This window comes from Ovis canadensis, chromosome 6 (assembly GCF_042477335.2).
Source record: "Ovis canadensis isolate MfBH-ARS-UI-01 breed Bighorn chromosome 6, ARS-UI_OviCan_v2, whole genome shotgun sequence".
Taxonomy (NCBI): domain Eukaryota; kingdom Metazoa; phylum Chordata; class Mammalia; order Artiodactyla; family Bovidae; genus Ovis; species Ovis canadensis.
In genome coordinates this window covers 113,695,639-113,712,069 of record NC_091250.1, presented here as the reverse complement: position 1 = coordinate 113,712,069, position 16,431 = coordinate 113,695,639, and the positions used below count along the sequence as shown (strand labels likewise).

Sequence of the window (16,431 nt, the reverse complement as noted above, 5' to 3'; positions counted from 1 at the left end):
GTGAGTCTGGGTGAACTCCGGGAGTTGGTGATGGACAGGGAGGCCTGGCATGCTGCGATCCATGGGGTCGCAGAGTTGGACACGACTGAGCGACTGAACTGAACTGAACTGAACTCAAGTGGAATATTGCCCTTTTTATTAATTAAATATTTTGGTATACCAAAAAAGGTACAGAGAATAAGATAAGAAGAACATTCGTAGCCCTACTGTCCAGTCAAAATGTTACAGATACAATTAATATCCCCCATATACTGTTTCTCAATTTCTTCTCCCTTCTCTTTGTAGAGGTAACCACTTTCTTGAATTTAATGTCATCCTTACCATTCATAATTTCATACCTTCATTTCTGAGGATTCAATCAAGAGCCCGTGTGATAAATATTCCCCCCCATGTCATCATCATTATAATTATCAGTTTGTGGTGGTTGTTGTTTAGTCGCTAGTTCAAAAGAGTTGAACCTCATGGACTGTTGGCTGTCAGGCTCCTCTGTCCATGGGATTTCCCAGGCAAGAATATTGGAGTGGGCTGCCATTTCCTTCTCCAGGGGATCCTCTTGACCCAGGGATGGAACCTGCATCTTCTGCATTGGCAGGTGGATTCTTTACCACTGAGCCACCAGGGAAACCCAGCCCAGTTATCAGCTGGTAATGATTAAAAAGTAGACTTTATTAGAATATAACTTACCTTCCCATTTGAATTATGGTCTTCGGTTCAGCTCTAAGAAGTACTAGCTTAAGCACTGCTGCTGCTGCTTCCTAAAAAAAATTGTTAGCATTTATATAGAAGATTGTAGTGCCGTTCATTATTCATCTCCTTAATTTACGAACGTTTTTTTAAATTAAGGAACAACTGTTTACTAGGAGAACTAATGGGTAGTTATTCATAATGCATGGTAAGAGACAAGTTATCATGAAATATTCATATGAATCTGAAGGAATATATTAAAATTACATCCCTGGTTTGGGAAGATCCCCTGGAGAAGGGAATGGCAACCCACTCCAGTAGTCTTGCCTGGAGAATTCCATAGACAGAGGAGCCTGGTGGGCTACAGTCCATGGGGTCCAAAGAGTCGGACACGACTGAGCACCTGACATTACTACTACTAAATACACATATACTTTGTTTGTATACATTCAAGTGTGCAGATATAAGATACGCTAGTCATTTTTATAACACATTATTAATATGACTGGTTATTATTAATATAGTCAACAAAAGAGTCTGAAATGCAGTACTTGGGTGCAGTCTCAAAAATGACAGAATGAACTCTATTCATTTCCAAGGCAAACCATTCAATATCACAGTAACCCAAGCTTATGCCCCAACCAATAATGCTGAAGAAGCTGAAGTTGAATGATTCTATGAAGACCTACAAGACCTTCTAGAACTAACACCCCCAAAATATGTCCTTTTCATTATAGGGGACTGAAATGCAAAAGTAGAAAGTCAAGAGATACTTGGCTGCTATTGCTAAGTTGCCTCAGTTGTGTCCGATTCTGTGCGACCCCAGAGACGGCAGCCCACCAGGATCCCCCGTCCCTGGGATTCTCTAGGCAAGAACACTGGAGTGGGTTGCCATTTCCTTCTCCAATGCATGAAAGTGAAAAGTAAAACTCCTAGCGACCCCATGGACTGTAGCCTACCAGGCTCCTCCATCCATGGGATTTTCCAGGCAAAAGTACTGGAGTGGGATGCCATTGCCTTCTCCGAGAGATACCTGGAGTAACAGGCAAATTTGGCCTTGGATTACAGAATGAAGCAGGGCAAAGGCTGAGAGAGTTTTGCCAAGAGAATGCACTGGTCATAGCAAACACCCTCTTCCAACAACACAAGAGAAGACTCTACACATGGACATCACAAGATGGTAAATACCGAAATCAGATTGATTATATTCTTTGCAGCCAAAGAAGGAGAAGCTCCATACAGTCAGCAAAAACAAGACCAGGAGCTGACTGTGGCTCAGATCATGAACTCCTTATTGCCAAAATCAGACTTAAATTGAAGAAAGTAGGGTAAACCACTAGACCATTCAGGTATGACCTAAATCAAATCACTTATACTATACAGTGGAAGTGACAAATAGATTCAAGGGATTAAATCTGATAGAGTGCCTGAAGAACTATGAACAGAGGTTCATGACATTGTACAGAAGGCAGTGATTGAGACCATCCCCAAGAAAAAGAAATGCAAAAAAGGCAAAATGGTTGTCTGAGGAGGCCTTACAAACAGCTATGAAAAGAAGAGAAATGAAAGGCAAAGGAGAAAAGGAAAGATATACCCATTTGAATGCAGAGTTCCAAAGAATAGCAAGGAGAGATAAGAAAGTCTTCCTCAGTGATCAGTGCAAAGAGAGGAAAACAATAGAATGGGAAAGACTAGAGATCTCTTCAAGAAAATTAGAGATACTAAGGGAACATTTCATGCAAAGATGGGCTCAATAAAGGACAGAAATGGTATGGACATAACAGAAGCAGAAGATATTAAGAAGAGGTAGCAAGAATACACAGAAGAACTATACAAAAAAGATCTTCATGACCCAGATAATCATGATGGTGTGATAACTTACCTACAGCCAGACATCCTGGAATGTGAAGTCAAGTGGGCCTTAGAAAGCATCACTACAAACACAGCTAGTGGAGGTGATGGAATTCCAGTTGAGCTATTTCAAATCCTGAAAGATGATGTTGTGAAAGTGCTGAACTCAATATGTCAGCAAATGTAGAAAACTCAGCAGTAGCCACAGGACTGGAAAAGGTCAGTTTTCAATCCCAAAGAAAGGCAATGCCAAAGAATGCTCAAACTACCACACAGTTGCACTCATCTCACACACTAGCAAAGTGATTCTCAAAATTCTCAACAGTTCATGAACCGTGAACTTCCAGATGTTCAAGCTCAATTTAGAAAAGGCAGAGGAATCAGAGATCAAATGGTCAATATCTGTTGGATCATTGAAAAAGCAAGAGAGCTCCAGAAAAACATCTACTTCTGCTTTATTGACTATGCCAAAGCCTTTGACTGTGTGGATCACAACAAACTGTGGAAAATTCTTCAAGAGATGGGAATACCAGACCAGCTGACCTGCCTCCTGAGAAATCTGTATCCAGGTCAAGAAGCAACAGTTAGAACTGAACATGGAACAACAGACTGCTTCCAAATTGGGAAAGGAGTATGTCAAGGCTGTATATTGTCACCCTGTTTATTTATCTTATATGCAGACTTTGTCATGAGAAATGCTGGACTGGATGAAGCACAAGCTGGAATCAAGACTTCTGAGAGAAATAGCCATAACCTCAGATATGCAGATGACACCACCCTTATGGCAGAAAACAAAGAAGAACTAAAGAGCCTCTTGAGGAAAGTGAAAGAGGAGAGTGAAAAAGTTGGCTTAAAACTCAACATTCAGAAAACTAAGTGGCATCCAGTCCCATTGCTTCATGGGAAATAGATGGGGAAACAGTGGAAACAGTGAGAGGCTTTATATCTTGGGGCGTTAAAACCATCGCAGATGGTGACTGCAGCCATGAAATTAAAAGATGCTTGCTCCTTGGAAGAAAAGCTATGACCAACTTAGACAGCATATTAACAAGCAGACATTACTTTGCCGACAAAGGTCCACCTAGTCAAAGCAATGGTTTTTCCAGTAGTCATGTACGGATGTGAGAGTTGGACTATAAAGAAAGCTGAGTGCCAAAGAACTGATGCTTTTGAACTGTGGTGTTGGAGAAGACTCTTGAGAGTCCCTTGAACTCCAAGGAGAGCCAGTGGGTCCATCCTCAAGCAAATCAGTCCTGAATATTCACTGGAAGGACTGATGCTGAAGCTGAAACTGCAATCCTTTGGCCATCTGATATGAAAAACTGACTCCTTGGAAAAGACCCTGATGCTGGGAAAGACTGAAGATGGGAGGAGAAGGGGAGGACAGAGGATGAGATGGTTGGATGGTGTCACCGATTCAAGGGACATGAGTTTGAGTGAACTCAGGGAGTTGGTGATGGGCAGGGTGGCCTGGTGTGCTGCACTCCATGGAGTCACAAAGAGCTGGACATGACTTAGCGACTGAACTGAATTGAAATGAATATGACTGAGGATTGGACTATCTAATCAAACATCTTTTCAGTGACCTCTGTGAAGCTATATGTAAAATGTTAATCGATTAAAAGAATTCAGCTTTTAGTCTCTGATAAACTATGCAGTCTTCTTCTTTTTTTTTGATTAAGATAAAAATTGTATTCATTATTATGCACTGATGTATTTGTATAAAAATAATTGTTAAGATTTCTTCTATCTGTTTATTATAAGGCTCATTCTTTGGGGAAAATTTGCAAGGTATTATTATTCAGGGAGGAGGGCATGGCAACCCACTCCAGTATTCTTGCCTGGAGAATCCCATGAAGAGAGGAGGCTGGTGGGCTACACTCCATGCAAAGAGTCAGACACGACTGAAGAGACTTAGCAAGCAAGCACACACATGATTATCCAGAATATCTTAACTATATCTAATTATATGGAATCCCATTAATTGACTTTAGAAGCATGAAAGGAATCCGAAAAAGACCTAAGAAGACTTGAATAGGCATGTTCCTGATTAACTTTTCCATTTGCAGAAAATGATGCTTGAAATAAAAACTTTTTGGCAGAGAAGAGCTTATTATTAATGATTTGGGAGAGAGTAAAACTTGAAATTTTTGGTATTACCTTAAAAATCCAAGTGTTTTCTCTAGAAAATGATTTCCTAAGAAACATTAAGGGAATTAAGAGAATACATAATCTTTCAGTTACTCTGTTCTCATCACTGGAACATATTCCCCTAGCTTTTCCAAAGTGTCTCTTTTAGAGTATGTAAACTATGAAATCAGAAAAATGTGAAACAAAGCAAGTGGCAACATGAGGCAATAAAATAACTGACACATGAGGCTGTAGTGCTGTTTCTGGGATTGAAGTGCTCACAGTTTAAGAAAATGACTTGTCTGGGTCTGTTTCCTTGTGTGAAGAATGATGGGATTGGGCAAGATGAGCTCTACAAGAAGAAACAGAGACACAAACATAGAGAGATTACTATGTACAAAATGGGCTTCCAAGGTGGCGCAGTGGTAAAGAATCCACCGGCCAACACAGGAGACGCAAGAGACAGGGGTTTGATCCCTGGGTCAAGAAGATCCCCTGGAGAAGGAAATGGCAACCTACTCCAATGTTCTTGCATGAAAAAATTCCATGGACAGAGGGGCCTGGCAGGCTACAGTCCATGCGGTTGCAAAGCTCTAGTATTCTTGGGCTTCACTGGTGACTGAGAGGGTAAAGAATTTGCCTGCAATGCAGGAGATCTGGGTTCGATCTCTGGGCTGGAACCATCCCCTGGAGGAGGGCATGGCATGTATTCTTGCCTGGAAAATCCCCATGGACAGAGGTACCTGGTGGGCTACAGTCCATGGGGTCACAAAGAGTGGGACACAACTGAGTGACTAAGTACTGGAATGAGAACCTACTGTATATCACATGGAACTTGACTTAACGCTCTGTGGTGACCTAAATGGATGGGAAGGAAATCTGCAAAAGGGCATATATGTACACGTATGGGCTTCCCAGGTGGCGCTAGTGGTAAAGAGCCTGCCTGCCAATGCAGGAGACCTAAGATGCCGGGGGCCAGCGTGAGGAATTCCGCCCATGGCAAAGGTCATGAGGAACGAGGCTTGGCATACGCAAAGGCGTGATCAAGCCTCAGGAAACCCCCTGTTCCCGAGCATCTAACCCCAAAACCAGAGTCTGTTTTACGCTCTCACCTACACCTCTGACTTTACGGGGGGCTCTTCCCCATAACCGTTTCTCTCTGAGAAGGAGTAAACGTGCAGCTCCAAGGCAATAAAAATTCCTGGGCGTGACAAGAGTGTTTCAGCTTACGGACTCCTCTGAAGGTTATCTAGCCCACCTGTATAGGTTTGTCTGGCCACATGTGATTGTTTACAGCCTCCCAATCTGAGAGGCACGAGATGTTTTAGACTTATTAAAGGCGAATTATTTTGGGGAGTTAAAATTGTTAGTATAGTTGGTTAGGAATTATATTGGTGAAGGGTCTCTTCATTTGTTGTGTCAATAATTGCTGCTAATTCCCTGCTCTGGGTGGGACAAGGATGTCTCAGGTCAAACCTCTCTGCTGACAGACTAGCTTGTGTGACAGGATTATCCATACTCCTGCCACATGATTGTTTACTACCTCTCAACCATAAACAGCACAGAGTTTTGGAGTATTTTGAGAGTCTTAATTAGCATAGGACTTTTTCTTCTTGTTGAGAGTCAATGATTGCCGCCAGGCCTCCATATCCTTAGGCACTTGGGAATATATTAATCAATGTATTTGGAATATAGCAAAGGAAATATGGTAGTTTTTGATGTTAGCAATACTAAACTTTTTGAGTTAATGGATTTTCTCTTTTGTAATAGATCACTGTACTTATATATCACTGTGTCCTTGCTGTGTAAGAATGTAACTTTATCATATCTTAAGACTAAACAGATCTTAAGAGAAGCATTGGTGAAAGGATTTTCATTTGTTGGGCTGATGTTTGCTGCTAAATCTCCATGTTCCCTACTCTTATAATGAATATAACTAGCATATAGGAAGAAATAAGTATTAACCTTTAAGCATATAGGAGAAATAAGTATTAACCTTTAAGACTAATCATGTTAACCTTGGGTTGAATAAATTCCTTTCTTGATTGTAACTCACTACACCCTCACCCTATAGGAATGTAACTTTATTTGGAGGGTGGTGCCTGGTTTAAGAAAAAACACCCTTGGAAGAAATAAGTTTTTTTGGTTATCAGAAAGAAAGGATCATAAAATGTAAGCAGGTCTCACTCATGGCCAGAAGATGATGTAATATCCCTAAGACCTTTTTTTTATACATTTATGTGAAGCACCTGATTTTGACAAAGGTCAGGACTGCTGACCCCCACGTGACTCTGTATTCATCCCTATGTGTAACAAAAGGTATATAAGCAAACCCCAAAATAAAGAAATCGGATCAGTTTCCGGAAAGACTGATTCCCCCATGTCGCTTCTTTCTTGCTCCCGTTTTTCTGGCTGAATTCCCATCTGCAGCATGGATGCTATTTCACGTAATCCAAGTTATTCAGCCTCCTTTTCTCCACTGATCTTCCTACTACACTATCCATTTCTAATCTCTCTATATCTGTGATTAAATATGTATTTTTCCAAAGACGCCGACTCCGTCCCCCCACCTTCGAATCACCCTGGATCCACCGGGCCTGGACCCCAGCACTAAGAGACAGGTTTGGTCCCTGGGTCGGAAAGATCCCCTGGAGAAGGAAATGGCAACTCACTCCAGTATTCCTGCCTGGGGAATCCCATGGACAGCAGAGCCTGGGGAGCTAGTCTACAGGTTTGCACAGAATCGGACACAACTGAAGCAACTTAGCACGTATGCGCTCATGTATACATATAGCTAATTCACTTTGCTGTACAGTAGAAGCTGTTAATGTGCTGTACGTTCAATTGTGTCCAACTCTTTGCGATCCCACAGACCACAGCCCACCAGGCTCCTCTGTCCATGGAATTCTCCAGGCAAGAATACAGGAGTAGGTTGCCATTTCCTTTGCGAAGAAGCTATTAATAACACAACATTATTGTTGTGTGGTGGCCAGGATGTTAGGAGACTTTGAGGGAAAAGGGATACATGTGGTATACATGGCTGGGTCCTTTTGTAGCTCACTTGAAACTGTCACAATATTGTTTGTTTATCGGCAATCCCCCAGTTCAAAGGAAAAGTTGAAAAAAGAAACTAACACAGCATTATAAAGCAACTGTACTCCATCAAAATTTAAAACAAAACAAAAAGATAATCTCTACAGTCCTGTCCAGTTCTATTTGATTTCATGATTAAGCTTTGGTTGGTACTAGTATTTTCTAATGAGTATAAAACATTTGTGACATCAATATTTAGCATGGAAGGAATATATGACAGAACTGGCCCATAAAGTGCCTTCTTCTCCCTGGTCAGCCTTCCACACAGCAGTCATTTCAGACCTTTAATCCTGTCCTCCACTACCTTCCACTTTCTTATCTCTCTGCGTGTTTCATACAGAGAGTCCATTGGGCTTATAAACTCCTTCAACCTTCTGACCCTGTATCTTCAGAACTAATCAAATGGTTATTGAGAATCTACTATGTCTAGGCATCATACACTGTAAGGGCAGAGATGAAAACAGTCCCTGTCCTGAAGAAATACAATGGCAGAGACTGATAAGTAAAAGAAGATTCCAGTTCAGCCTGGCAAGTAGTTTGTTAAAGGGATGTAAATTATCCTGGGCATTGAAGAAGCTTCGAGGAGGAATGCAGAAACATCTCAAGCACAGAAGAGGTGATATCATTAAAAAATGGAGACAAGTGGGTTCTAGGGAAGAGGGACAGGAGATGTGAACGGAGACCTTGGTCAGACTGGAGAGCGGTGTGAAGTTCAGGGTGGGTGGAGCACCGGGGGTGGGGAAGAGGAGATAGTCATGGAGAAGCCCTACCAGGAGGGCCGTGAATGCCAGTCTGAGGACAGTGAACTTTATGATGAAAGTAATCAGTTGCCACCCAACGATTTGAAGCAAGGGAGTGACATGATCATATTTGCTTTTAGGAACAATCTCCTGAGTAGCAATGTGGAGGCTGGTTTTGAGAGGAACAAGGCTAAGGTCTGGGAGATGAGTTAGGGGGCATTTTCAATGACCCTGATGAGAAGTAATGAGGGCCATAATGAGATGTGGTTCTGACACAAGGAGGCGGATTCGAGATATACTCACAAGACAGAAATGATAGAACTTGGCAGCAAAGAACAGATGTGAGGGTATAGAAGAGGGAAAAATGGAAAGTGACTCCCAGTTTCCAGCTTGAATGGTTTGGCAGAGCTGTCCAGCAGCATTAGAAATACAGGAGGAGGAAAAAAAAAAAAAGAAATACAGGAGGAGGAATCTGCTAGGAAAGAATGAATTTAGTGCTGGACATCATATGCTTGAACCTCTATTAGACAATCTGATGGTGGAGAGAGGTGAATACTTTGGAAGTGGATTTGGCAGTGATCAAAGCAAAAGTAATCCAAGGGTGTGAATGAATGTGTCAAGTTAAAAAGAGGACTGAAGTTAGAACCCTGAGGAACACAGCGTTTAAGGGACTGGCACAGAGGCAAGCCTTAGAAGGAGACTGAGTTCCACGTCTACATCCACACCCATCCTTTCCCCAAGAGAAACACCGCATTCCTCTAATCCAAGGCTCACTTCTCTACTGCCACATTGGATTCCAACCCTTCATGCTCCTTCAGGTCTTACTCTCTCAATAACAACCCTCTCCACAAAATTTTCCCTCTTCTCTCCATTAGCCTACAAACGTGAAAGTTCTCCCTATATTAACAAATGAAACCTTTTCTGGACCAAGCTTCTAGCTGTTGGCCTTTCTCATTCCCTTTCTAAATTCTTGAAAGAACAGTCTAACTTCATTCTCCCTGCTTCCATCTCCCATTCACTTGTTGTTCAGTTGCTAAGTCTTGCCTGACTCTTTGCAACCCCATGGAGTGCAGCACAGCAGGCTTCCCTGTTCTTCACTATTTCCCAGAGTTTGCTCAAACTCATGTCCATTGAGTTTGTGATCCATCCAATCATCTCATCCTTGGTCTCCTCCCACCCTCAATCATTCCCAGCAACAAGGTCTTTTTCAGTGAGTTGGCTCTTCACATCAGATGGCCAAAGTATTGGAGTTTCAGCTTCAGTATCAATCCTTCCAATGAATATTCAGGACTAATTTCCTTTAGGATTGACTGGTTCGATCTCCCTGCTGTCTAAGGGACTCTTGAGAGTCTTCTCCAGAGCCACAATTAGAAAGCATCAATTCTTCAGCCCTCAGCCTTCTTTACGGTCCAACTCTCACATCTGTACATGACTCCTGGAGAAACCATAGCTTTGACTTTATGTCAGCAAACTGATATCTCTGCTTTTTAATATGCTGTCATAACTTTTCTTCCAAGAGGCAAATGTCTTTTAATTTCATGGCTGCAGTTGCCATCTTCAGTGATTTTGGAGGCCAAGAAAATAAAACCTGTCACTGTCTCCACTTTTCCCCCCACTTAGCCTAAAGCAATGTCTTCTTCCTCCACCTCTACCACTATCAGTAAGGTCACTTATCATCTCCTAACTGTCCAAGTTGGCTCTTATTCAACTTCTCTGGGGCACAAAACATTCTTGTAACTTTTTTCTCTTGGCTTTCAGAATACCATTGCTCCTGTTTGGTGACCCAACTCTCTATTCTATTAAAAAATTTTTTATTACATTTATATTTATTGAATTATTTATTTGCCCATGTTGGGTCTTTGTTGTGACATGCAGGATCTAGTTCCCTGATCAGGCACCGAACTCGGATCCCCTGCATTGGGAACATGGGAGTCTTAGCCACTGGACCAGGAGGGAAGTCTCTCTATTCTATTCTTAATAGTGTCCTGCCTTCTGGTGCTCTTCTCGTCTCACTCTCTTTCCTTGTCTTGGGCAGTCTCACCCACTTCTACCATCTTTATCTCTGACCCGTTGGACATGTTTACAACTTAAATCTTTTGGGAATGAGATGGAGGAATAAATACACAAACAGATGGACTGTTTTCCAACTGGCCACAAAATTCTACTTGTCCCAACTTGTACTCTCTTCCCTTGCAGTCTCTCTCCTAACTCCTTCTCCCACAATCCTATTCCTCCACCTGTAGCTGCCCTCTGGTTTCATACCACTCAAGAAAACAAACGGAGAAACTATACACCTTAAACTTATGCATTGTTGTATGTCAATTATATCTCAATAAAGCTTTGGGTTAAAAGATTAAAAAAAAAAAAAGGAAACAACAAAAACCAAAAACCCTGAAGACTTCCCTGATGGTCTAGTGGCTAAAGCTTCAAGCTCCCAATGCAGTGGGCCCAGGTTCCATCCCTGGTCAGGGAACTAGATCCCTCATGCCTCAGCTAAGACCCAGCATAGCCAAATAAATAAACAAATATTAAACAAACAAACCCTGAGATTCATCCTAGGCATGGCCCTGTTCTCAGTCCTACATATCCTACCAGTCATTAACTCCTGAGGACTAGTTTGCAAAGTCTGTTTAGTATCTGTCCATTCCTTTCCTTCTGCACTGTCTTTGCCTTAGCTCAGGCTCTTTGATCGTCTAGATAAACTATACCATCCTAACTGGCTCTCTTTCCTCTAAACCATCTTCTATGTTGTAACCATACCAAATTTCCCAGAAAATGGATCAGATTGTGTCGTTTCTCTATAAATCTTGTCCGCTCCCTGGTATCTCTAGGATAAGAGAACCAGCCTAATCTAGGACCTTTCATTAACTAGTCTCTGTTCACTTTTCTGACCTCGTCGTTAGCCCCTCATATATTGCGACCCTGCGCTCAAGCCACACCTGAGGTTCTTGAGGTTTCCCCAAGCCCACTATGCTGTTCCAGGCTATGGCAACTCTTGTAATGCTTTTAAGCCAAGCACCCCACCATCATCTCTTTGGTTGGCAAAGCAGTCATCCATCCTGAGTGCTACCGTGGCAATCTCTATCTACGTCCACTGAAACACTTATTACACACTGCAGGAGGGCTGAACGCAGCCCTTGGGTATAAAAGGACAGCTCCAGGCGCCGTTTTCATTGTATCCCTTACACCATGACTCTGGGATTTTACAACTAAAACATGTTCAATAAACGTGTGTTGAACTGCAGGCCATTTCTCCGCAGGGGAGAGAAAATCTTTAAGGGGTCTCCGGAATGAAACGTGACAGCCAAGTCACCCTCAAGTACGTCGCGTGCAGCACCAACACTAACCCCTGGGCGGCGCACTTGCGGCTCGGCCGCCCGAGAGGGCGAGCGGCTCCCGCCAGGGATTCACGGCTCACCAGCCTGGCCGTTCACGGGGGCGGGGCCTCACGCCCCTCAGCCCGCTCGGGACCGCCGTTCAGGGCCGCGTCCTGAAGGGCGGGTCCGGTGGGCGCCACCCTTGAAAGGTGGAACCTGCGAAGGCCGAAGGCTGAGGAGCCGACGGAGGGGTACCTGATAAGACCCGCCGGTTAGGGCCAGCTCCGCTAGGACCGCTCGGCCATTTGCAATGCAACTGTAGGTGATCGTCATAGTGGGCGAGCTAATGAAGAAAAAGCTCCCGCCACATCTAACCGCCCGCGACTGGGGCGGGGCTTCGGGAGAGGGCGACGTCTGCGCAGGCGCGAGGGCCGGTTGATTGGCAGGCAGGAAGGCGGGGCCATCTCTTGCCTGGGCTGAAACTGATGAATCCGGGCGAGGTCTCTGAAAATACGGTTTGGGTGAGTGAAGCCTTTCTTCGTGGTCATTCTTAAAATCATTTAAGAGCCAGTTACTTCACAGTGTTTACGTACATATGAGTCATTCACAATCTAGGACATATGAAATATCGACCTTGATTTAAAAGGAAATTCAATCATGAATTCAACAAGCACTTTTTGAACTCCCACTGTGCGCTCCCTAAGTACTTAGATGAACAGATATGCAGAGGTAGGTTCCAGACCCTGATTTTGAGGAGTTCATGTTCTAGTAGTGGTCAAAGAGGCACATGCAGGCAAATGCCAATCTCAAGTGATGGATGTGCGCTCTGATAGAAAGATAAACGGATCACACATGCTGGAGTGGATGCAACTAATCTTCCTTGGGAGACGGAGCAAAGATTTCGAAGTCACTGTCCCATCGTGGAGGATGGGTTGGGGTTCTCTTAAATGGGAAAGAAAGGTAGGACAGTCTAAGCAGAGGGAACAGCTCTGTGAAGGCTTGGAAGAAGTGGGTGTAGGGAACGGATGTGAGTGTCAGAGGGAAGGTGTGTGGTGGAGTGGGTAGGAGATGAGAGTGGGAGGAGTGGTGGAATGACTGTTATTCTAGACCTAGAGTTTCTTGACAAGAATATTTTAAAGTATAAACTTCAGATGAGCTTAGGTATTTTCATTAGCAAGGTGTTGTGGTAGAGTGAAATATAGGCATTGCCATTTACCCTGTGCCTGTATTGTAACTTAGCCTTTCTGAGACTCAATTTGCTAATCTGTAAAACAGGGATAGTTGTCAAGTTTAAATTAAGTGATTGTGCAGAATACTCAGCACACCGTAGATACGTAGTTGCAATCTTTACTGTGATAAACACATTAATGAGAATTACTGTCTTGCTTCTGATGGTATAACTTTAAAGGAAAAACAGTCGATGCCTCGCTGGACTTGAAGAGAGGTAGTCGATTGAATTTATTTTAACCCAGTGCAATCAAATGGCATTTGACAAGCAAGCAGCAAAACTGGTCTGGACTGTAACTGTTAAAAAATGGCTTGTTGAATCCTTTATCCTTTTGTATAAAGGAAATCTTGAATCAATGTGTCTTACCAGCTTAGAGATAATGTCTTGTGTTATAGGTGGGATGCCTGAATCACGAGCACTGATCATTTTACTTACATGTGGGAAAAAGAAATATGTTAATTCTGAGGTTATACATTGGTATATTCTTGCTTACTGTGAAAATAAGCTTCATAGGCTTCATAAGCTTGGCCGCACTGCCTTGCTTCTTCTGTTTAGTAACTGGTGGTGCTGAAAGTGACTGGGCAATGAATCCTGAACTGTAGCAATGACAACAAGCATCTGATGGTTGGAGACATGTATATGGGACCTTCCCTATCATTGGTCTCATTTTCTCATATTAAAACAATCCTGTAAAACTAGTGTGGGGGGTTAACTTTGCACAGTCCACAAATTCAGGCCTCAGCAACATAAAGCATAATTTATAACACACCTCTGCCTTTCTTGTGAGCCTCGTTTTACCTGGTATCCGTGCTTAATCTAGTCACTGAGAGGTGTCCTCAGTGAACTCAGAATTTCCCTTCTTTGGGTGTGTGTGAGGAACCTGGAGGAGCAGGAGGTCTCCTGATCGAGGATCTTCATCTCGCTCAGGTGGCATCTGCTGCTAATATTTGTTTCTGTTTGTCTCTGCTCATCAGTTCACTCACCCCACTTGGGACCTCCAGGTTCCCGCCTGCACTTTGGGTCTCTCTCTACCTCTTCTGTGGCCCTCTGAGGGGCAGGGGAGACTTTCGGCTGCTCCCTCAGGCCATTCTGAGGCTTTGAGAGGTTCGAGAGGCTGTCTCAGGACTCTGGCCAACACACCGTGCTGCCTTCCCTCCTGTCGTGCTGCCACTGCGTTGTCTCGAGGGAGCAGCTCTTGGACCTTACCTCGCCTGGGGCCCCAGTGACTGAGCGTCTTCTCGTCCCACATGCTGTCACCCCTCACCTCCCAGCTGGGGCGCTGTGGCTGAGTGGATTGCTTCCCGTGGACCCTCTATGCTCCTCCAGCCTGGAGAGACTCCAGTAAGCCCAGGTGGGGAGCTGCCCAGCTCTCAGGCAGTCTTCTCGGTTTGTGGCATCACTGTTGGCTTCCATATCTCCAACCTTTTCTTTCTGCACACTCTCTCTTCAGGGAGTTTCCATAATCTATTTTGAAACCTTTAGGGAATCTTTTCCTTCTTTTCCTGCTTGTCCTCCTTTCATTTTCTTTGTTTTCTGTTTTTATGCCAGAAAAATAATAGAGCCTAAAAACCACAGCAGGAAATATAAAACAGCACAGATATTTCTGTCTTTCCCTAGATGGTTTTGCAAAACCTTGAGGGTGGAGTAGAAAGAGTGATGAGAAGATGGACCCATGAGAAGAAGAAATGAGACATTGTGCTCTTGTCCATTTCTTTTATTTATTTTTTAAAAATTAATTATTTTTAAATTGAAGGATAATTGCTTTAACATGTCCATTTCTTTTAAAACAAGGCTTTTGGACCTTTCATGGACCAACAAATCTACTATCACTGCTTTTTTAAAAGTTTATTTTTTCTGTTTTTTGGCCATGCTGTGTGGCATGTGGTATCTTATTCTATATATGTGTGTGTATACACACACACACACACACACCACATATTCCTTATCTATTTCCCTGTTGATGGATGTTAGGGTTGTTACCATGTCTTGGCTGTTGTAAACAGTGCTGCAGTGAACACTGGGGTGCATATATCCTTTTCAGATCATGTTTTTCTCTGGATATATGGGCAAAGAGAGAAAACCACAATCACAGAAAACTAATCAAATTGATCACATGGACCAGAGCCTTGTCTAACTCAGTGAAACTGTGACCCATGCCGTGTAGGGCTACCCAAGACAGACGGGTCATGGTGGAGAGTTCTGACAAAATGTGGTCTACCGGAGAAGGGAATGGCAAACCACTTCAGTATTCTTGCCTTGAGAATCCCATGAACAGTATGAAAAGGCAAAAAGATATGACACTGAAAGATGAACTCCCCAGGTTGGCAGGTGCCCAATATGCTACTGGAGGAGAGTGGAGAAATAACTCCAGAAAGAATGAAGAGATGGAGCCAAAGCAAAAACAACGTCTAATTGTGGATGTGACTATGATGAAAGTAAAGTCTGATGCTATAAAGAACAATATTTTATAGGAACCTGGAATGTTAGGTCCATGAATCAAGGTAAATTGGAAGTGGTCAAACAGGAGATGGCAAGAGTAAACATCAACATTTTAGGAAATCATTGAACTAAAATGGGCAAATTTAATTCAGATGACCATTATATCTACTACTATGGGCAAGAATCCCTTAGAGGAAATGGTGTAGGCCTCATAGTCAACAAAAGAGTCCGAAATGCAGTACTTGGGTGCAGTTTCAAAAATGACAGAATGATCTCTGTTCATTTCCAAGGCAAACCATTCAATATCACAGTAATCCAAGTCTATGCCCCAACTAGTAATCCTGAAGAAGCTGAATTTGAACGGTTCTATGAAGTCCTACAAGACCTTCTAGAACTAACACCCAGAAAAGATGTACTTTTCATTATAGGGGACTGGAATGCAAAAGTAGGAAGTCAAAGAACTTAGAGTAACAGGCAATTTTGGCCTTGGAGTACAAAATGAAGCAGGTCAAAGGCTAATAGAGTTTTGCCAAGAGAATGTGCTGGTCATAGAAAACACCCTTTTCCAACAACACAAGAGAAGACTCTACACATGGACATCACAAGATGGTTAATAACGAAATCAGATTGATTATATTCTTTGCAGCCAAAGATGGAGAAGCTGTGTACAGTCAGCAAAAACAAGACCAGCAGCTGACTGTGGCTCAGATCATGAACTCCTTATTGCCAAATTCAGACTTAAATTGAAGAAAGTAGGGAAAACCACTAGACCATTCAGGTATGACCTAAATCAAATCCCTTATGACTATACAGTGGAAGTGACAAATAGATTCAAGGGATTAGATCTGATAGACAGAGTGCCTGAAGAACTATGGATGGAAGTTCATGACATTGTACAGAAGCAGTGATTGAGACCATCTCCAAGAAAAAGAAATGCAAAAAGGCAAAA

General features: G+C 42.9%; 1 long non-coding RNA gene across 1 annotated transcript in view; it reads right to left on the bottom strand.

The window, feature by feature from the left end:
• LOC138442684 (uncharacterized) overlaps positions 1–12,203 on the bottom strand; it is a 43,115-nt gene extending 30,912 nt beyond the window's left edge. The window contains exons 1-2 of the long non-coding RNA XR_011257835.1: positions 12,071–12,203; positions 685–755 (exon numbers count right to left, since the gene is read on the bottom strand). This is a non-coding gene — a long non-coding RNA (uncharacterized lncRNA). The remainder of the gene's footprint in view (positions 1–684; positions 756–12,070) is intronic.
• Positions 12,204–16,431: the final 4,228 nt, after the last annotated feature.